At 66.4% G+C, this 21,905-nt stretch overlaps 1 protein-coding gene across 10 annotated transcripts in view; it reads right to left on the bottom strand.

Annotated features, from left to right (window-relative positions):
* KLC1 (kinesin light chain 1) overlaps window positions 1–10,658 on the bottom strand; it is a 35,897-nt gene extending 25,239 nt beyond the window's left edge. For all 10 annotated transcript variants that reach the window (XM_037504078.2, XM_054692826.1, XM_037504077.2 and 7 more), the window contains exon 1: window positions 10,599–10,658. The gene's annotated coding sequence lies outside the window, so the exon portion shown is untranslated. The remainder of the gene's footprint in view (window positions 1–10,598) is intronic.
* Window positions 10,659–21,905: the final 11,247 nt, after the last annotated feature.

The raw sequence follows: 21,905 nt of genomic DNA, 5'->3' as shown, positions 1-21,905 counted from the left end.
CAGACAGTCCAGTGACACTTCCAGAACAGGCTTCTCGTTCCAGGAACGACATTCTGGAAGTCTGCAAGGTGTTCTTCCCTCAGCGCAACGCAGAAGGGGCGCCGAGTTCTCCGTACTGGACTTCCCCGGGCAAGCCCGTGAGAAGCGGGCGCAGCTGCAGGGGGAGCGCTGCGCGCCGGAGCGGGAAGAGCCACGAGGGCAGAGCCGAGCGGGACGGCTCCCGCGTCAGCCTGCGTCATGACAGCCGGCCGCAGGGACGCACCGCGCCAGGCCTGCCGGGCCCTGAAATTCCACAAGGGGAGGACAGAGCAGGGAGGCGGTCGGGGCCTGGAAAGCCGGGTCAGCAGCGCTGAGGAGCGCTGAGCAAGGTCCTCTCACTGTCCTCCGCGGCCTGTGCGCCCCGAAGGAAAGGTCTGAAACTGATGGGCGAGAGAGGCTGCCGAGGGCGGGAAGGGTCTCCTTCACAGCACCTGCCACAATGAGGCTCACTTCCGACACACCGACACCCCCATGTGACAGACACCCAATATGACAGAGACGCCCTGATAGGATGGACACCCCCGACAGGATGGAGACCCCGATAGGATGACACCCCGATAGGATGGAGACCCCCGATAAGACAACATCCCCCGAGAGGACAGAGACCCCCCAATAAGATGGAGACCCCCTGATAGGACAACACCCCCAAAAGGACGGAGACCCCCGATAGGACGGCCACCCCCTCATAGGACGGCCACCCCGATAGGACGGCACCGCCTGACGGGACGTGCTCTCTAAAAAGGAGGGCCGCCTTGTCACCACAGCAGCCACGGCACCCTGGACGGCGCCCGGCGCCACCGCGGAGGCACAGGACACAGAGCAGGCACAGGACGCGAGGTGAAGGCTATGGGGGCTGGTAGCAGGCCATGTTCGATTCTGTACCCCCGGTTTCACTCTGGAAAATGCTTTTTTGAAAAAATGCAAAGCCTAACCTCCCTCTGAAATGAAAAGCCATCGGAGGAGTTGCACCACGGGGCCCAGAACACCACCCAAGGAGAGGCGCCACCCAGCCACACGGGAGGGAGGCCCTGCTCCGATGCTGGGAAGTGCCAGCACGGGCTGCTGAGTGACCACACGTGCCAGGACCCGTTTCCAGGGGCCAGCCCCACGAAGCCACCCCGTCTACCATCCTACCACAGAGCACACCCCTTGCGAAGGAGGCGCAGGGCCACAAGACGGGGAGAGGGGAGGCGGCCCCAGGGCACGGCACCCCAAAGATGAGAGCCCCATGATCTGGCAAAGCCACCAGACGCATGCCAGGGGCAGCAGCACCCTCCCGCTGCCAGAGCCAGCTCCTGCCGGGCCTCTGAGTGCATGGTCCAGGCACACCAGCCCCGGGCGGGGGCGGGCCAGAGGCGAGGGCACTGCCCGGCCTCATCTCTGCCTCCTCCCCCTTATCAGGCACGTGGACCCGCGGTGCCCACGTGATACTCAGGCCAGGCCTAAAGAACACGCCATTAAGTTGCCAGTTCGTCTGCTCTACTGCTCCAGCCGTGGCCAGTGGGACCTCCTTTTTAGTGGGCTCCCGAGTCCCTGGGCTGAGCCCACCTCGCTTTTGAACCTTCCTTTCTGAGCTCACTGGCCTCCCGGCTCACCCACTCCTGGCCAGCCCCAAGTCAGAACATCTCCAAAGAGCCCAGGTCAGTTTGCCAGTGACCAGCACAGAAGCCAACACTGCGCCCAGTGACCTCCCCCCAAACCCAGAATCCCGTCCGTCCATGAGCAGGGAGAACCCAGACAAACCCGGCCGAGGGAAGAGTCCACATACCGCCGGCTAGCCCGCTCCACACTGCCAGGGCATGAGGACCCGAGTCCAAGCAGAGTCCGAGGGCTGTCGCAGCCCAGGGCAAGTCTGATGAAGTGCAACGGGACATGCTGGGGGGGCCCTGCCAGAACAAGGATACTGGGGGGAACCCACAATATCCAAATAAACGTGGGGTCTGGCCAGCCATCACACAGCAGGGCTGGTCCTGGCTCACGGCAGACACCCCGTAACGCAGGACACGGACACTAGGGAAGCCGGGTGCAGGGAGCATGGGACTGAGGCACCCCCTCTGCAACTGCTGCGTAAGTCTGAAACCACTCCCAGAGAGTCTTAAATCCATACACAATAAACACAAAATCACGCGCGCAACTCTGCTACAGACGCAACCACGACAGCAGCTGTGCAGCAGCCCGCGGCGGCGTGGGGGCCGCTCCCGCGCTCGGGCTCCCGCGGCCAGGTGCGCAGGTGCTGTTCCGCCGCGCCCGCAGGGCAGCTCCCACAGGGCAGCTCCCGGCCGGAACAGGGCCCGAGCCGAGCGCCGCACCCGCTGGAGGCCTGGCTCGCCGCGCCGCCCTCGGGCACAGCGCACGGCACGGGCCACGCTCTCTCGGCGCCGGCGGAGCGCGCCTGGCCGGGCGTCTGAAGCCTCGGCTGCGGGAAGGCCCGACGCCGCCGCAGCGAGCACAGCGCCCACCACGGGACGGGAAGAGGCGCCGCTGCGCAGCCTCGCCCACGACGGCAAGCTGGGCACAGAGGCGCGGGCATGGGCGGCTGCGGCCACGACGACCACGTCCACATGACGACGGGCTCCCCCTTGAGGAACGCGCCCTCACTCCGCCGGGGACCAGGCGGGGCAATGCCCAGCAGCCTGACCCCCCAAAGTCGGAAGGAAAGCGGAGGCCAGAAAAGGCCAGGCCTGCACGGCCCGGAGCCGGTCCACACTGAGCCGGGCGAGAGGCGCAGGGTGGGCGCCGGCCCGATGGGGCTGCCGCCACAGAGAAAGCCCCGGACGCCCCGACTGCACCCCGAAATGGGAAGTTTCGTGTCATGTCAATTTTGTGTCACCTCAATTGTTTGAAAAAGGGCGCGTGGCGGAGGAGGGTGGGGAAGGAAAGTGAGTCCCACGGCTCCTGCCGCCGTGTGGAAAGGGAAGCCCCGGGCGATGGGCCCCCGAAGCGCGGCCCGCAGGAGCATCGGGGCAAGAGGCCCCAGGGCGCTTGCACCCCCGCCGCCAGGAAGGGCCGCACCTGTGGCCCGAAAGCCCAGATCTTGGACCCCAGCCCCAGAGCTGGGACCAAGCTCCCGCCCTCCACCAGCCACTCGGCCCGGAGGGGCCCACGAAGCTCTCAGGGGCATGTGCCAGCGCCCGCCCTCGGGAGTGCCCGCCGCCCGGCTGCTGCGTGGGCGCCCAGGGAGATGAAAAGCAGAGCAGCCCTGCCCCCCGCCGTGCCACCAGCCCGCTCCCTCCGCGGGGCGGCCCGCCTGCGACCGCGACCTTGCGGGCACTTCTCCTCACGGACCTTCCCGGGCAGAGGCTGCTGCCCGCGACCAGCAGGCCTCTCTCGGCCAGCCTGTCCCCCTGAGGGCGGCCCTTTCCGCCCGGGTGTGTCTGCGCCGGAGTCCCCTGCTCCCCCCCTCTCCCTGTCCACAATAAACCTGCGCTTTGAACATGGAGCGCGCGCGGTGCAGGTGCTCGGACACGAAGGCCGGCTCGGTTCATGGGAAAAGGCCGCCGCGGGGGCTGGGGGGCCCGCGGGGGCTGGGGAGCAGGCGGGGTGGCTGCAATGGGCCCAGGGCTCCCTCTGGCGACGGGCACGCCGGCTTAGCGCTTCCGCAAGCCCGAGAAGGTCTGCACGGCGGCTCCCGTCTCCCTAAACACAGCCACGCTTCCAAAAGCATTACACCACACAGGACAAAGAAACCACAAAACCCCGCGTGGGGGCCCATCGTGCTTTAGCTTTGCAGGGGCGCTACAGAAAGCCGCGCCTCCCGAGCTCTCGCGCCTCCACGCCTCTCCAGCTACCGGCACGCGGCTCCAGCCCGGTTTCCAGGCCGCGAGGAGGCAGGAGGAGGCAGGCGGCGGCGCTACAGCAGCAGGGGCAGGACCGCAGACCGTGCGGGGCGGGGCAATGGGCTCGCAGAGGGAAGCAAAGCCCAGTTCCTGGGTCTTCAAGGGACGTCTGGATTTTGCCTGGTGGGTGAGGGGAGGGCAAGCAGGGGTCACCCCCAGCATCCACCCCAAAGTCTGGGTTCTTGAGCAAAGCCCAACAGTCTCCTGGCAGGTCTCAGTCTTTTTCCAGTTATAACACCACTGGAGAAAAACACGAGAGCTGCTTGCAGTTTGTGTCACCGCCGTCGGCTGCTTCATCCCCAAATGTCACAGCAGCGACCCACTCCCCAGAGCCACCCGCCTTCGAGGAGAACCCCCCAGGGCCTGGTCGGGGCTCCCCGACCAGCTGGCAGAGGCCAAGACACGGAGTCTGTCTCCCTGCCGCCTCCTGGCGCCACCAAGCGTCCCTCCACCAGGCCCTCCCAGAGTCTAGCCAGGCCACGCGAGCCCTTTCTCTCCGCGCCCACGCCTGCCTTGCGCCAGGGCCTGCAAGAGCGCGTCAGTCACGCTGGCCTCGACAATCCACAAAGGGAAGCGCACCATCGAGCAGCGGCGTCCAGGTCCGTGTGCATCCCTCCAAAGCCAGGCGCCCCAGTGGGAGCACTTGGTGGAGCACGGCCTGGGGGAAGGGGCCCGGCCCGCCATGGGTTCTCCCCACTGCCTGCTCAAGTCCAGCGGGCCCAGCAGCCCAGGGGCCAACCTATCAGCCGGGCAGGGCACCGAAGTCATTTAAATTTGTCATGGACAACAGGTTTGTCTCTTCAGGCAAATATCAAAAAGGGCAAAAGAATCTAAACACAGGGCCTCCCTGGTGGCGCAAGGGGCTAAGCACCGCACTATGAAGCGGTCCGCAGCCTCTGCAGCACGAGTTCGATCCCCAGCCTGGCAGGGAGCAACTCACACAGCGCAGCAGACCTGTCCTGTCTCCCCACTGCTCCCCACAGCAGTGTGTTTCAGTGGATCTACCTGTTCTGCTCGCCACTCTGTCTCTGGTGAATCCTCTCACCCCCCCCCCCAATACCTCTGGCCTGTACCCCAGCTCTTGTATGCATAAATAAATAAATCATTTTTTTTTTTTTTAAAAAGAATCTAAACACAGAGAACAGCCCCTGGAGCAGAACTGCAAAGAAAAGCCAGATATTCTGTGGCATCAACATTTTATTTTTTTCAAAGATTTATTTTTTATGCATACAAGAGCTGGGGTACAGGCCAGAGGTGCGGGGCAGGGGGTGAGAGAATCCACTAGAGACAGAGTGGGGAGCAGAACAGGCAGGTCTATTGAAATCCACTGCTGAGAGGAGTCAGGAGAGGTCTGCTGCGCCCTGTGGGCAGCTCCCTGATGGAGGATCCAACTCGGGTTGCTGCAGGGGCTGCTGATACCTTCAAAGTGCTGACACTTAACCCCTTGTGCCCCCAGGGAAGCCCCGAAGGCAACATTTTAAACTTCTGACTATCAAAAAGGCATTGCCAAAGAATAACTAGCTAAGGCACAGATTAGGAAAAAGACATCTGCTGCAGGTATTGATCTGGCAGGGGAACTGCGCCCAGAATCTGGAAAGAATTCCTGCCTCAGCACAGCAGGCCGAACCACCCAATTTTTCACTAGGGTAAGAGACTCACACCACACCACACAGCAGCCGCTGACGCCACCGGGGCCTGCTCACGCCGCAGGTGACCAGGGGCCAAAGTGACCAGGGGCCGAGCCCCAGCCCTCACCGCCGGTCTGGGGGCCACAGCAGCACGGCCGCTGGCGCTTTCTCGGAAAGGCGACGGCACATCCACCCTCTGAGCAAAGCTTCCCCTAAACACACTTCCCGAAGAAAGGGGAACAGGGCCTCCCCGGTGGGGTCAGTCTCCGCACGGTCAAGCGCTGGCAGCCACGGCGGCCTGAGAGTGGTCCGGGCGGCAGGCGGGGGCGGCACGGAGGACGCGGACAGAGAGGTGCACGGCCCTGCCCCGCGGGGCGCAGAGGGCAAACGGGTGTGACGGCACCTCCGCTCAGCACAGAGCAGGCAGAGCCACGCTCGGGGTAGAAGCCACCTCACTCGCTGGCGGTGCAATGACAGCTGGCAGGGGCCGGGGGCGCCCTGAGGTGGGTGTCGAACGCACGCGACAGAACGGCAGGAAGAGTCCATTCAGTCTTGGCGCCTCTGCTCGTGAATCACTCCCTCGGCTTCCCAAAGCAAAAGAGAATCTCCAAACACCGACCAGCGCACCCGCGCAGCAGTCGCGCCCCCGGAGCCGAGTGAAAGGGGCGCCACACCAGACCGGGTCTGCTGAGGACTCGGGTGACTGACAGCGGGCCGGAGGGTGCCTCCCGCCCCAGCGGGGACGCACCTTCTCCCGTCATTCAAGCCGCCCCCCGCGGGGTGCTGCTGGTGAGCACCACAGCGGCGGTCCAGGTCCCCACCCCTGGGCCTGAAGGCAGAGCGTTGACCCGGGCCCGGCCTGACCCCAGTCTGTTAAATCTGGGTCCAAAAGTCAGAGCCAGAGGGAAGCAGAGCCGCACAGGACGCCCGGAACTCGGGACGGGGAAGGTGCTCCCCACCGAAGATGGAGGCGGCCGACGGCGAGGCAGGCGGGCGCCGCGGGAGTGGAGAACGGCCCGGGCGGCGGCGGCCAGCGCCCAGGCCCTACCCGGAAGCGGCGAGGCGCAGCGCGGGAAGCCAGAGTCTGAAGGGACTCGGCGCAGCGGCGCAAGGACAGCGGCCGCCACTCGCCTGCTTCCCGCGTGAGTACAGCCGCCAGGAACATCGTCCTGAGCGCCCAGAACGGTTCCCCTCTGCCTCCAGCGACGAGAGCCAACAGCCCCAGTGCCCTCCCGACCCAGGGTGTTCACCAGGCAGCGGCAGGATGCGGGGCGGAAGCGCCTGCAGCCGAAGGAGCAGCAGTCTCAGCCACAACTTCAAGGCTCATTAATCACCTTCAGGGGCCTCGGCCGCTGCGGCCCAGGGTCAGTCTCAGGCTGTCCCCGCTGAGGCCTGAATGCCACCCCCCACCCCCTGCCAGGGAGCTGCCCTCAGGGCGCCGTAGCCCTCTCCTATCTCCCCGCTGTCCCCCTCGGCAGTGGGTCTCAGTGGACCCGCCTGTTCTGCTCCCCACTCCATCTCTGGGGAGTCCTCTCACCTCTGGCCTGCACCCCAGTTCTTGTATGTAAAAATTTTCAAAAAGGGGGCCTCCCCGGTGGCGCAGCGGTTGAGCGCTGGGTTGCGAAGCTGCCCGCAGCCTCTGCGGCACCGGTTCGATCCCCGGCTGCTCCCCGGCCACCGGAGGAGGGTCCCACATGGCGCGCAGACCTCTCCTGCCGCCCGCTGCTCCCCTCAGCAGTGTACTTCGGTCCTTCTGCCTGCTCTGCTCCCCGCTCTGGCTCTGGTGAATTCTCTCACCCTCCCGCGCTTCTGACTGTGCCCAGTGCTTGTATATATAAATAAATAAATAAATAAATAAATAAATAAATAAATAAATAAATAAATAAATAAATAAATCTTTTCAAAAAATTTTTTAAAAAAATTTTAAAAAGGTAAAAATAACATCTTCTAGAAACCAATGTCCTTCGACTTTCCTGCCCACTTCCCGCTGGCCTGCCCTTCTCCAGGCGCGCCCTCCAGCCCGAGGGCCGGTCGCAGTCCCCAGCTGTCAGGCCCCGGGGAGGGGGTCCCCTAAGACACCACCACCTCCTGGGCCTGAGACACGGCCTCGCAAACCCTCCTCTCCTGCCTAAGTCCCGTCGGTCGTGGCTCCAGCCGCCACCTCCCGCTCGGTGCCCGGGTGCACTCGGATTTGGCTGCCTGAGCCACACTCCCCACCCCTCCTCCTGCTCTCCCAGCCCCGGTGGGTGTCACCGGCCAGGTGAGTCACCTACGTGAGAAACAAGGAAGGAGCTCCAGATGCTTCTCAATAAACACTCACTAAACGCCCATGGCGTGCCGAACACTGGCGCTGCACACGCCACACAGAACCCTGCCGGCGGGAGGCTGAGGGTTGGGTGGGGGGACAGGCGCTAAGCTAAGGAAGTAATCATGTGAAATAATAAGGAACCGTAGCCAGCGCCAGGGAGCAGGCGGGAAGCGAGGAGGGGCTCCCGCCTGCGTGCCGGGTGACGTCAGGGCAGGAGGAAGACAAGGGAGACGGGGCGGGGCGCCGCAGGACACTGGCAAAAGCACCCGAAGAGGGAGGTGACCCTGAGGGAGGTCTCACAGAGAGACGTGAGTGGGCAGGGACGACGGCGTCGCCAGCCCTGCCAAGGAAGTCCTTTGGCCAGCAGGGAGAGGGGTGGTGGGCGTCACACAGGACAAAGCCGCGCCAGTCCTCGCAGGCCCCCCTCAGACCGGAAGTGACAGCTCCCACAACCACATTCCACACAGGGATGAAGCCCAGAGCACCCCCGAAGAGCCACTTCGCGGGCGGCAGCAAGGGCTCCTCCGAGAATCTCGCCCTCACCCCCCCACACACACCCCTGCCCCGTGGCCAGTACTTCAAGTTTCAGACCCAGAATCACCTCCTCAGGGCACTGGGCGCCCAGCTTCACCCAACCTGGGGTGCCCGGCACACCCATCTCCCTGACGGGCGGCAGCTCCAGAGCCGCAGCTGCCGACGACCGAGCACACCGAGCACAGCACTTGGCGCCCAGCAGCACCCTGCCCGCTCCCTCCGCGTGAGGACCCCCCACTCCCTCTGGGGTAGCACGACCACTGCCTGGGCGACGTGTCCGCTTCCCCTCTGCATCCCGCTTGTTTCCGGATTAGACAAATTCCACATTCCATGCCGCCCTGGCCTTCCCATTTCCAGGTTTCTCTCTTTTTTTCTTTTTTAAAGATTTATTTATTTATTGATACAAGCACTGGGTACACGCAGAAGCCCGGGAGGGTGAGAGAATTCACCAGAGCCAGAGCGGGGAGCAGAGCAGGCAGAAGGACCGAAGCACACTGCTGAGGGGAGCAGCGGGCGGCAGGAGAGGTCTGCGCGCCATGTGGGACCCTCGCCCGGCGGCTGGGGATCGAACCGGCGCTGCAGAGGCTGCGGGCAGCTTCGCAGCCAAGTACTCAATCGCTGCGCCACTGGGTGAGGCCCTTCCAGGTCTCTCTTTACGTGACTGCACTGGGAGACGGTCAATGGCCCGGGGAAGGCTATGCGGAGCCATGGCCGTGTGCTGTGCAGTCATGGGATGACACGCAAAGTGCACCACGCCCCTCTGGGTACCTCCTCCCTCCTCCCTCCAGAGGAGATGCCGATTCTCACACAGGGCTTCTCCCTGCAAGCCCCGGCTGAGCAAGGTAAAGGAGGTGGGCGCAGGGAGGTCACTGGCCCAGAGGCCCCCACCCGGGGCACCCAGCCTGGCAACGCCCGCTGCATTCTCTGAAGACCCAGAGTCACTGGCCTGAGCATGCCGGCCTCCCACGGGCAACCCCACAGCTGACTGTTCGAATTTACTATCACGGGATCCTTCCAGATGCCCAGGACAGGGAACAACCAATCAAATCTCCCACCCAGCTAAGGCCTGTCGCCAGTCCCTGCGAGGAACACCCAGAAAATAGGAAGATGGAGACTCGGGGAGGGCGCTGCAGCTTCCTAGTGGGTTCTCACTGGACTGTGCAAGGTCCTCGGAGCTAGCCCGCCGATCCATCAGTCACGCTGCACAGAAACAGCTCTGGAATCTGACTAATTCCAAGCAGCCATCCACACAGCGTGGAACCGGTGCATCTCACTTGCTGGGGTTCTCACACTTTTTTGAAGCATCTTTTTTGCAAGGATACTTATCAAAAGCATAACGTGAAATCTCGCCTGCTGTTCAAGTGACAAAGCAGCAATGAGCAGCGCCGATCCCAACGCCTGCGCCAACGACCTTCGGGATAAAACCATCCAACCCACCCGGCGCCGGTTTAGCCTTTAATGCTCTGTGCGGCCTCTGCTTGCGGAGGAAGCGGCGCCCGAACCCCACAGCCCCGTCACGTCTGCCGGCCGCGCGGGCTCAGCAGGAGCGCGGCCAGCCGGGCGCCCCGGGGATGGGAGGTTCGGGCAGAGAAGACGGACCCGGGCAGGCGGGTGGAGGCGCCTCGCCAAGGGCCCCGCGGCCCGCACGACCGGGCAGGCGCGCGCCAGGGCGGTGCCGCGGGAGAGGCGGGGGCGGAAGGACGCGGGGGACTCGGACAAAGCTTGTCCGCGAGTCGCCGCCAGCCGGGCCCTCGCCCCGCCCCGCCCGCCCGCCGCCCCGCAGGCCGGGCCCAGCTGTTCCCGCCGCGGTCGCCCCCGCCCCAGCAGGGCCGCGCCGGGGGCGGGGGGGGGCGGCCCGCGGACCGGGGCGGCGGCCGAGGGCGGAAAGTGGACCGGGCCGAGGGCCGGGGCCGGGCGGGGACGCGGGGGTGGGAGACGCGCCGGGCTGAGGCGCGGGGCCCGGGCGGGGCCGCGCTGGGAAGTGGACATGGACGAGGCCCCGACAGGCCCCGAGGCGGGGTGCGGAGGGGGGAGGTGGCTGCTGAGGGGGGGCGGGAGGGGCGCCGCTGCCCCGGGAGGGCCGGGCCGGGGTCGCCGCTGCCCCGGGAGGGCCGGGCCGGGGTCGCCGCTGCCCCGGGAGGGCCGGGCCGGGGTCGCCGCTGCCCCGGGAGGGCCGGGCCGGGAGACGCCGCTGCCCCGGGAGGGCCGGGCGGGGGCCGCGCAGGCCGGGCCCGAGGCGCGGCGGCCACTCACCGAGCTGCTCCGGCCGCGCGCTCAGCTGTCAGCGGCGAGGCGGGCGCGTGCGCGGAGCGGGCCGTGCGCGGGACCCGCCGCCCCGGCCGCCTCAGGCGCGGCGCCGCGTCACAGGCGAGGGCCGCCCCGCAGCATCCCCGGCCGCCGCGCGCTGTCCCCGCGGCTCCTCTCGCAGCCGCCGCCCCGCGCCCCGCGGCTCCGGCTCCAGCCCCGCCGCGCCCGCCGCCGAAAATGGCGCCGCGGCGCCCTCCCCGCCGGCCCCGCCCCACAATGCCGCGCGCCGCGTGACGTCACGGGCGGGGCCGGGGCGGGGGGGCGCGGGGCCGGGGCGCGCGGGGGGCGCGCGGGGGCGCGCGGCCGGGGCCGGGGGGCCGGGGCCCCTGCGCGCCGCCGGGGGTCCCCCTGGCGCGCCCCCCGCTCGCGCGTCCGCGCCTCGCCCGCCCGCGCCCCGGCCCCGCCCTCTGGGGCGCGGGGGTCTTCCCGGCGCCCCGCACCCGCGCAGGCCTCCCCCGGGGCCGGCGCCCCTCTCTGGGCACGGGCCGGGCCGGGCCGGGCGGGGCGGAGACCCGACCCGGTCACCCCGCACACCCGGCCGCGGGGCCGCCCGGCCCGGGGAAGCGCCGCTTTCCTTGGCCGCCCCGCGCGGCCCCAGGGCAGGGCCCGGCCCCGTGAGCCCCGAGGGCCCCGGCGCGCCCCTCCGCAGAGTCTGCCCCGCAGCTGCACAGGCGCGGGGAGTGCGGCCCCGGTTCTCACCGGCGGGCCCGGCTCCTCTGCCCTGGTGTAAGCGCGGAGGGGGCTTGGGAGGGGCGCAGGGACACCGGCCACGGGCAGGGGGTCAGTGACCCCGGGCCGAGCCCTCCACCCGCCTTAGCCACGGGGGGCGCCGCAGCCACCGAGCCCTGCAGAGGGCGGCGCCCCGCGCTCGCCTCTGCCCCCCAGGGGCCGGGTTGCCTTAACTCTCCCTCCTTCCCCACCGCCCTCACGGTAGAATTCGGGCTTTGTTATCTATTTTTATTCTCTCCACAAATATTTGTCGAGCCACCGTGGCACCCGTGATAAGAGCCAAGACACCTCGGCATACAGGAGCCGCTGCCCTGCGGGCCCGGGCGGCAGCGATAGGAAGGATGCTGCTGCAGGCAGAGCAGGCGGCGCCCGGACTCAGGCTCACGGAGCTGAGCCCGCGGCCGAGCCAGCCTTGCCAAGGGCGGGGGCACCCCAGCAGAAGTCCTCAGGCAGCAGGGCTGGGAAAGGAGAGGAAAGACAGACTCATCCACCCCAGATCCACAGACCCCCCTGAATCTGTTCCTGCCACTTCCCTTCTGGAAACGCTGCCTGCCCACCCAGCTCAGGGTAGCAGGGGTGACCGCCACCAGGGTCTCCCGCGGAGACCAGGAGCGCCTGCCCACGCTGAGCCACCCTGATCACCCTCAGTCCCTTCCAGTACTGTGGCCACACGGCAGCTCTGCGAGCCATTTTACAGAGGTCACAGATCGGGGCTTTGCAGGCTGCTTTGCAGAGGGAACAAACCAGAATTGGGGCTCCCCAGGGGAGCAGGCTCCCCAGGACCCAGGGGCTAGAGCCTCTGTGGCAGGAGGCCTCAGCAGGGCCCCTCAGAGGACCAGGCCGGGAAGCATCCACTGTCTACATAAGTCCTGGTGGCCTCCAGGGTCCCCGTGAGACAGCCTGCGGGCGAGCCGGGGTCCTACGGGGCGCACTGTGCCCCGGGGAGAGGGGGTGCTGGGGATCTTCCACCCATGACTACGGGCTCTTCCAGCAGACAGGAGAACAGGGAGCGGCTGCCTTGTAAGTGCTGGACCACTCTGGGGCAGCCTCCTGCCCTGGCCTCCTCTTCCCGCCACCCCCCCCACTCCCCCCCTCACCTGGCTGGTGCTCTCCACCTCCTTGCCCCTCTGCCCTGTCTTGCTCCTCCCTTGCACACCCTTTCCCTCCCAGGCAGCCAGGAGTCTCCACGGAGGCCAGCACTGGAGGCCAGCTTTGGAGACAGCCCACAGGGCCTGGATGAAGCCCTAGTCGAGGTCCCGGGCAGAGACGGACCCTCCGCACACATCAACACAGGGAGGGCCCCGCGGCGAGCAGGCCGCAGGTGCAGGAAGAGGTGCCCTCCTGTCCACCCACTGCCTGTGTTGGCCGACCCGGGTGGGCCAGGGGAGGCCAGGGGGAGCAGGGGCAGGAGGCCCCCTAGGGTCTGGGGGCTCAGTGGAAGAAGCACAGCCCTAGGCAGGTAGGAAGGACCAGGAGGCGCTTTGGGAGAAGGACGGTCACAGGCCTGGGTAGACTGGGGATGTCTGTGTCCAGGGCGGCCCTTTGGGGGACAAGGATGTAAGGGCGCAGTGCAGTGGGCAGTGGCAGCCCAAAGTGCCTGGGTGAGGGGAGGGGAAAAGGGGGGAGGCAGGGCAAAGGGGGAGGAGAGAGAAGAGGAAGGACAGGGGGAGCACGGGCGGGTGTGATGGGTAAGAGGTGGTGTGGGGAGGCAGGAGGGAAGCAGCAAGGGAGGGGTGCGCTGCTGCCTAGGCAGCTGTATGTGGGTGCAGGTCATCCACCCCGCAGAGGCCTGAGCTCCCTTGGAGGGACGGGGGTGGGAGGGGAATCACAGACTGGGTGTTCATCCCCCACCAAGCTGCGCACCCCCACCCCACCCCACCCCACCCTGCAGCCTGCTTACCTTCCCCTGCCCGGCCCCAGCTCTGGCATCCCCTGTCCCTCTACCTGAGTACCCTCTTGTCCCCCAGCCTGGGCACCACCCCCCAACCCCCTCTCCCTCCAGCCTGGGCACCCCCAAGCCCCCCACAGCCTGAGCACCGGCGCCCCCCTTGCTGAGCCTGCCCTTGGAGGGGTGGCCTGGCCCCCGCAGGCGAGCTGACCGGGCCCCACCTGCCTGGCTCTCCACCGCAGCTCATGCCCCTCTGTCCCGGCCTCAGTTCTGAAGGCGGCATTTATCGGATTTCCAGCGTGTTTTCCTTTAAAGAGCTGGGGCGGGGCGTGCCCTCCCGGGAATGCCCTTACAGCCAGCCCTCTGGATGGGGGGGGGGGGCGCCAGGGGCAGCCCCCTCACTCTCCCGCTGCCCCACCTAGGAGTAGAGTCTGGGGCCTGCTCCATGATCTGACCCGCAGGTGAGCCCAGGGCCCAGAGAACGCAGCTACCCCCCCCCCCCCCCCGCCACATCCCAGGCAGCGCCCCCTGCATCCCAGGCAGGCCCTCCCCCATGCCCCGGCCAGCCCAGCTGGCCTGGGTCCTGCACATGCCCCATCAGCTGCCCTGCCCTGCGGGAGGGCCAAGCCTTCCCTTTGTGTTCGGGATCCCTGAGCTGCCCTTCGAAGGTTCCCTGAGCCCCGCCTTCCCACTGTCCCCAGCTTTCCCCAGCTGTCCCCAGAGCACCGCTGCCTGATGCAAGACAGCCGGGGCATCCAGCCTGGCTAGGCTCAGCAGCCTCACCCAGCGCCCAGGTGAGGGCCCAGCACCGAGGTGAGGGCCCAGCGCAGGTGCAGGCGGGACAGCTGGGTCTCCAGGGACAGGTGCGTCTGGCTGGTGTCTCTGCGGGCCCCGCAGCATCTCTGGACCAGAGCTGGGGGCTCCAGGCCCGTGACCAGGACCAGCTCTGTGCTGCTCCACTTGGCAGAGGAGCCAGGGCCTTCCCACATGAGCACGGCGCCTCGGCGTGGTTCTGGGGTTATCCAAAGAGCGGGAGCCAGAACGGGAGGTCTGCGTTGCAGAGACACTTCTGTATAGCACACAAGCGGGGCGATGTCCTGGAGACTGATGCTCTGCCCTGGGTGCTGGCCCATCCTAGCATTTTATTATGGAAATATTCAAATTTTCCCCAAAACCTGTACAGCAAACCCCACGTCCCATGGCCGAGAGTCCACAATGAGCACGTCGCCCCAGCTTCCTCGGTGGCCTGCCTGACCGTCTCCCCGTCCCTCTACCCATCAAGCCATCTTTTTCTTTCTTTTTCTTAAAGATTTATTTTATGCATACAGAGCTGGGGTGCAGCGTGAGAGGATTCACTAGACAGATCCACTGAAATCCACTGCTGAGGGGAGACAGGAGAGGTCTGCTGGCCATGTGGGTCACTCCCTGGCTGGGGGTCGCACTCAGGCTGCAGTGGCTGCGGTAGCTTCATAGCTCTGAGGCTGACCCCTGCCCGCCAAGGAGGCCCAGCATCCTTTTCTTTTCAAGGTAGTTGTGGACATCTTAGGGCTACCGTTTGATGCGTCCTGGTGAGTGTTTGCATGGCAGAGACCTTTGCAGAAGTGGGGTGTCCTACACACTCACCCCCAGCCCTTCCTGCCCTGCGGCCAGCTCAGACTGCTGTCTTGGCGCCTCACACCAAGGACTCACTTGGGACTGCCTGGTCGTGGGCAGACTCGGCCTGCTGGCACCCCTCTGGGGAGGCCGCGCCCCTCATTTGGCCAATGGGAACATGGCCGACTCTCCTCGCCCCCGGGGCCGGCCGCGAAGGCCATGCAGCATCAAATGCTGGCATCCTGTCCGTCTCTGGACTCTGCTACGAGGCCACGCTGACCTTATCCTCAACTTACTGATTAGCATCGACACAGACTTGTGGGTGCTCACCCCGCCCTCTGCCGGGCCTCCCACACGCTCCTGCGCCCCGCGGATCAGGCTGCTGACACACTCAGGTACCTGTTGCCGCAGCAGCTTGCATGGCCTTTGGGTCCTCACTCTCTAGGGCAGAGCCGCTGGGCTGGGCTGGCCAGGAGGCAGGGCAGGTGCAGGCCGGGACCCTGGCGACAGAGCCGCCACACACCCTTGGAGGTGGCCCAGGACCAGGGCAGACTTGCTGCTGTGCGAGGCAGAGAGGGGGCATGTCTGGGTCCTGGGCAGGGGCAAGCAGAGGGGGACACTGGGAGGCTGAGCCCCCTGCAGGAAAGGCACAAGGGCTGTCAGTGCCAGCCCAGCCCTCAAGACGCAAAGTGCCTTCAGAAGGCATCCTGGGAAACAGTGACCCGCTGCTACCTCCAGACCAGCGGCCCATGGCCGTGGCCACACAGCAGAGGCGGGGGAGCGTGGCGGCGTGCAGGACTCGGCAGCCCAACGGCAGGAGAAACTGCTAACTGCTGGGGCCCTCCAGCAGCGTCACCTCAAACTGCATTTTCCCAAAATAGGAGGCCATCACCCTCCCCAGCACCCACCTTCTCAATGAGACTTGTCCCTTAGCTCTTCCCGGTGGTCTGGGCAGGCCTGTGAGGGGGGCAGGACACACGTGACCTCCGAGCTGGGGATTTAGAGGGCTCGGTCTCCCGGGGCCCTGGGGAGCTGGCACTTGGAACCCGCCACCATACTGTGAGACGGCCCAGGTGGCCGCAGGGGGGCCGGGCTTGGCGGCCCAGAGCAGGCGCCATGGGCCTGAGAGAAGAATGCTCCAGGCGGTGCCAGCCCCAGGCCAGCCTGGTCCACCCCACCAGCCTGTCCCCCCAGCGCCAACCCCCCCCCCCCGGGCCCAATCCCCCAGCCAGCCTGTCTCCCTTCCTTGGCACCCCCCCATCAACAGAGCTCCCCCCATGCGCTCCCCCCGACCTCCCTCCTCCTGGCCACCACCACCCCCACCCAGCCAGGACGTCACCTGGGAGTAGCCATTCTGATAGCGCAGGCTGCAGCCTCTCTGCCCTCCTGGGCCCACGACCACTGCCTCCCGCCCCTCTGTGGCCAGCTAGATCGCCCAGCAGCCCCCCGGGCCCTCACCCTGGCGTTTCTAAGCTTGCTCTGAGTGGGGCTGCTCACAGTGTCTGGGCTGTAGCCCCAGGGTTCTGAAATATTCTGCGATTTCCTTTGACCTTGGCCAGGGCCTGCGGTTCCCAGAGCCTCCAGGCCCCTGTGGGAGGACCTTCCCAGCACCCTCCTGGCCGCGCCCTTTCCAGGCCACGTGTGCGTGCGCCCCCTGCTGGCGCCCCGGGCCAGGAGCCGCAGCGTCTACCTGCTGCATCTTGCCAGGGGTGTAGGCAGACACCGCCAGAAGAACCACGCCAAGGCCCCCGACCCTCAGCCCTGCCCTGCACCCCAAAGAGAAGCCGGATGGAACATGCCGGAATGCCATGAGCAGGCCCGGGTGGGGCCCGTGACTCACGCTGCTGGGCCTGCTGCTGTTGCGTCCACGTCCTCTTGGCTAGGATGAGTATGTCAGAGTGTTCACCCTGCAGAAGAGCAGTGAGGACAGTTACCGGTGTCCCCGCCCCTCTGCCCCTCCGGTCACCAATAGCTAACGCTGGCCTCTTTGGTGAGGGCCCGAAGGGCTGCTGGGCAGTCTAGCTGGCCTCCTTCTCTAATGGTTGTTATTTGTGTTGATCCACTTAAGATCAAGGGCAGCTGGCCAGGCCCACCCCGCATGCCCTGGCCAGTCGTCCAGGCCCCAAGTCCCACCCTCCAAACTGGCTTCCCTTTCTCTGCCTTCCCCCCCACCCCACCCCCCCCAGCAGCAGACACACCTGTCTCCCCGAGAAGTGAACAACACGGGGCCACAGTTGTGTTGGGAGAGGAGTCACTCATGTCCCCTCCCCGACTCACCTCCAGAAATGCCAGGAGAAGGGGCCCAGAGCCACCTGGCCCACCGTGGCCAGCAGCAGCACAGGGCCCGGGACGGGGGGCCACCCCCACACCTGGCAGTGCCCGGGAAGCTCCTGACTCTGCTGGGGGACAAAGGGGCAGACGCTGAGCAGGAGAGATGGGTAGGGGGCGGCCCGAGGCTGAAAAGGAAGAAACACCTCCCCTGTGCAGATACTCCGCGCAGACTCCCTTCCCCCCACGAGTGCAGAGCCCCCCGCGCCTCCAGGAACACCAGCCGGGCAGAGTTCCCACTCCACAGAGGGGAAGCTGCAAGGCCTCCCTCAGGTCTGGCCGCCTCAGCGCCCACCTCTTGCCAGGGACCAGAGCCCACCCCGCCCCCTCCTGGGCTTCAGAGAGGCAATTAAGAACAGGGCTGCTGGAAAGTTCTGTGTATCGATCCGCTCTGCCGGCTGGTGATCCATCAGAACGAGCCTGTACTCCGGGGCTGCGCTGGGTCAAACTCATTCTAAATGCATGAGTTCCTCTCCTGCTGGCGCCGGGGGGTGGAAGAGGGCCCACAAGCAGGACGCCGGAGACAGCAGGTCTCTCGCTTGTACCGTCTGAGGCCAGAGGTGGAGCCGCAGCGAGGGCGGAGGCCAGCGACCTGGGAGGGTGGGGGACCTGCTGGCCTCCAGGCCTCGCTCCACGGGTCCCCGTCTCTGCCTCCCCTTCCTTGTGACCCTTCTGTGTGGCTGTGTCATCCTCCCTTGCCCGCTGTGGACCCCCCCAAGTCCTGATATCCTTAGCGCCTCCCTGGTGGCCCAGGGATCAGTCTCAGGCGGTCACCTCTGCGGCCTGAGTGCTACCCCCAGCCAGGGAGCTACCCACATGGCGCAGCAGACCCCTCCTGTCTCCCGTTGCTCCCCTCAGCAGTGGATTTCAGTGGATCCACCTGCTCTGCTCCCTGCTCTGACACTGGTGGGTCCTCTCACCCCACGCCTCTGGCCTGAACCCCAGTTCTTCTACATGATAAATATATTTTTTTAAATCCAAGTCCTGATATCCTTATTCACGCCTGCGAAGTCCTTGTCCCCAGGCAGGGTCGCCATCCCAGGTTGAGGGCTTGATGTAGGTGCCCAGGGCCACCCCTGGGTGCAACTGCTCAGAGGAGGCTTGTCCTGGCAGAGGCTGAGTGGGGACGGCCCTCGTGGGCCGGTCCCCCTGTGCCTGATGGGCCAGCCGGAAAACTTCCCTGAACCTGAACTGAAAAGGCAAACACCCCCAAGTGCCCCCAAAGGTGTTTGACCCCAAGCCTCCATCCTGTCCCCCAGCGGCCCCGCCCACATTCCCACATTCTGGGCCCAATTTCCCAAACCAACAGAGCCTGTGGGGCCTGCTGGGCCAGCACTGCCCAGCATGGCTGCCGTGGGAAGGTCCCACATCCGCGGTACCCCTGGGTGGCACTGCCTGGCAGGAGTGCGTGACTGATGCGTGACTGGCCGGGAAAAGGGGGTGTGCGCGCAGCTGCAAGCCTGCTGCAGGGGCGCTCTGACCTGCGCTTCGGGCCTGCTCCCACGGGCTGGGGGCTGTCAGCTCCCTGATGTCTGGCCCTGCGGCGGCACTGGGCTGGGTGCCCACTGCTGACACCTCCTTCGTCAGGCTCACCAGCTTGCAGGCCCCGCCCTCGGCTGCTTTGCCCCCTGCACCCCAGACCGCGCCAGGGCCGGGCCACAGACACTCTGCCCTGGTGGGCTCTGATCAGGGCTCCGCCAGCTGCCAGCAGCATCTGCCCCCGCGGGCGGCCTCCTTCAGGGGTGACCCCAGCCCCGTAGCAGAGGCGGCGGCGGGAAGGAAGGGGCCCCGCGCCCCTCCCCTGGCCTTGTCTGACAGGCCAGGCAGCGGAGCCCTGTCTGCGGGGTGGGCAGCCCAGGGCTGGGGGAGATGCCGGACCCCTGCAGGGACCTGCCCCAGGCCCCGCCCGTTGTGCCCCGCGCCCCCCACCCTGCGTGGAACCCCCACTTCCCATTAGTCACAGACCCCACCAGTTCGCCTGTTTCTATTAATTGCACGCCCCTGCAGCGGCGCTGTTGCTTGAACAAGGCCCAGGCACAGCTTGGTGAGGCTGGAGGAGGTCGGAGGGGTGAGGCCCACACTGCCCTGGTGACCAGATTCCAGAGCTTGTGGGCAGAGCAGGCTCCCCGTGTGCCGGGAGGCTGTTTCCCTTTAGGACCAGGTCCTCGCTGGCCCATGGGGCGGGTGCTGGCTTGTTTACCCATGGGTCAGCCTCCCCCAGCCAGTGGCCACAGCTGTTTGCTCCTGTCCAGCTGTGGCTGCCGGCCTGAGTGGGGGTGGGGGTGAGGAGGGGAGGGGCTGGCAGCCATATCATGGCCACTCTGACGGGGTGTCCGCCTTCCCGCCTCACCGGACTGTGGATGCTTTGATGGCAAACTCAAGTCCTGGGAGCGTGCGAGGGGGAGCGGGGCCACGGCCGGCGTGCGCCCTGAGCTTCCCTGAGCCACCTGGAGGGGCCCCATGGGGCGAGTGGCCACCGATCCATCTGGTTCTCTCCCCGCGGGGCTGCCCGCATTGCTCCAGCAGGACTGCCTCAGGCCGCGGTGGGGACAGCCCCAATCAGTGGCCGGAGCTCCCGCGCAGCCTGCACAGCCGGGTCATGCTGGAAGATCGACGTGCACTTTCCTCAGCCTGGAGGACAGAAATGACTTTCCCAGAAGACCATGGAAGTGAGTGCCCGGCGGGCAGCGCAGTGCCTGCAAGGAGGTGGCCCAGGCACGGGGCGCAAACACTGTCTGGGGGCTCTGCACCCCCAGGGCTACATGCAGAAGGCGCACATGGCATGTGGTGGGAGGACGCCTAAGGCAGGCCCGGCCTCTCCACAGGACCCCGGGACGCCGGCTCCTGCCCTGGGCGGCAAGCCGCTGTGGCCCCTGGCTGGGAGGGCTGAGGTGCCAGAGCTGAAACTGTCTGCCAGGCTGCATTCTGGGTGGTTCCAGAGTCAAACCTGGAGGCAGACGGCAGGACAGTGGGGCTGAGGCTGGCAGCAAGAGTTGAATGGGGGCCATTTCAGGTCTACACGCTCGGGAGACACGTGGTTGAGGGCGTGCATGGGCTGACTGGAGCCGGCTGATGACTGAGGAACGGCAGTTCCCATTGTGGACCTCACGGCACACGCCGTCCAGCTTTGTCCACTTGGGCTCCGGGCCTCCAAGGCCGTGCAGGGCCCAGCTTCCGAGAGGGACAGGGGCCTCCAGGCACACCCAGCTGCCAGCACCCTGGGGATCTGCCTCCAGCCCCTCCCCTCCCGCAGGCTGTGATGGCCACACCCTGGCCACCGCCAGCCTCCGTTCCCAACAGCAGTGGGGTGCAGGCCCCGAGCGCCCCCTGGCGCCTGCTGCCGTGCGCTTGCTGGAGGACTCCGCTCGAGCCAGCCAGGAGCTCCTGGAGCTCCTCCCGGGAGCCTGAGCAACTCTGCTGGGGCTGAGGGAGCAGCCGCCGTGGTTGCTCCTGAAGGCAAGGCCAGGACAGGGCTGCTGCGTGAGGGCCGCCCGCAGCAAAGGGAGGCTGAGGAGTGGTCGGGTCCTGGGGAGGCTGAGGAGGGGTATCCCCACTTGCAGCTCCTTGTTTTAGAAATAGACTATCAATCCCGCTCTTTTAAACCTGGCCACCAGCCTTCTCTGTGATGCTGGCAGGAGAAGGCACCTGATGACTGGCAGGCCGGGTGACGCCCCTGTCCTCGCAGGACCCTAGCGGCGCATTTTTAAGTGGAGACGACTTTGCCACTGAAAGGACGAGAAGAGAACGCAGGTCCGTGACTAGCGTGGAACGTAAACATGAAATCCGATCAGCTGGGGCTGGGAAACACTCTGCAGGCCTTCATCCTGCCGCTCTTCTTTGGCCTTAAACCCCACCCGCTGTGCGCAGTGCTGCAGGAAGCCGTGCGGGCCCGGGAAGCCGGTGGCCGGGGCACGTGGCCAGGGTGACCGGGTGCACAGTTGAGCCCTCCCTCTGGCCACTGTCCAGAGTGCGCAGCCACCGAGGCAGCCCCAGTGGGCGGCGGCACCGGGTAGGCAGTGCAGCATCTGCTGCTGTCCACAGGGGTGGGGGGACGGCCCGCGCACCCAGCTGGGGAGAAACAGGCCCGCAGCAGACTCGGGGTGCACACTGGCCAAGGTGGCTGGTGAAGCCCCGGAGAGACTGGGGCCTGTGGGCCCCGCAGCTGCCTTCCGAGGCAGGGCTCCAGCCGTGGCATTGGGACGTGGGCTCCACAGACGGCTGCGCCCGTGGGGCTCCACTCCAGGGCTCGTCCAAAGAGCCGAAGCGCCGCTAGAAACCATAGAGCTGCCTTCGTGGGTCTCACTCTTCTGCTCTCAAAACCAAGGATTTATTGTGATTTTACAGTTGAGCACATGTCTAATGAAGACCTTCTGGGGGGCCTCGGCGGCCCAATCCCCACCCCCGCGGAAGGCTGCAGGGGAACAGCAGGTGGGGGGGGGCTGCCAGAAAAGGGTCTTCAGTGTCACCCTTGGAGGACCGAGGGATGAGGGCGAAGCCAAAGGAGCGGCAGCCAGAGCACACGAGCCTGGGACCGGACTTACCTGCTTCCTCCAGAGCAGGGGGGAGGCGGCCCTAGAGCAGGGGCACATGCGGGGTGCAGACCCTGCTGCCCCGGGCGCCCAGCTGAGACTGGGGCGAGTGTTGTGCTGGGCCCACCTCCCGGAAGGGCCTCCTGGACAGGGGCCAGCCCCTCGCACAGCACACGCGGCGTGACT

This window comes from Talpa occidentalis, unplaced genomic scaffold, assembly GCF_014898055.3.
Source record: "Talpa occidentalis isolate TD23 unplaced genomic scaffold, MPIMG_talOcc4v2.1 talOcc4.11, whole genome shotgun sequence".
Lineage (NCBI taxonomy): Eukaryota > Metazoa > Chordata > Mammalia > Eulipotyphla > Talpidae > Talpa > Talpa occidentalis.
The sequence above is the reverse complement of the archived record's forward strand: the minus strand, read 5'-3'. Positions and strand labels throughout refer to the sequence as shown.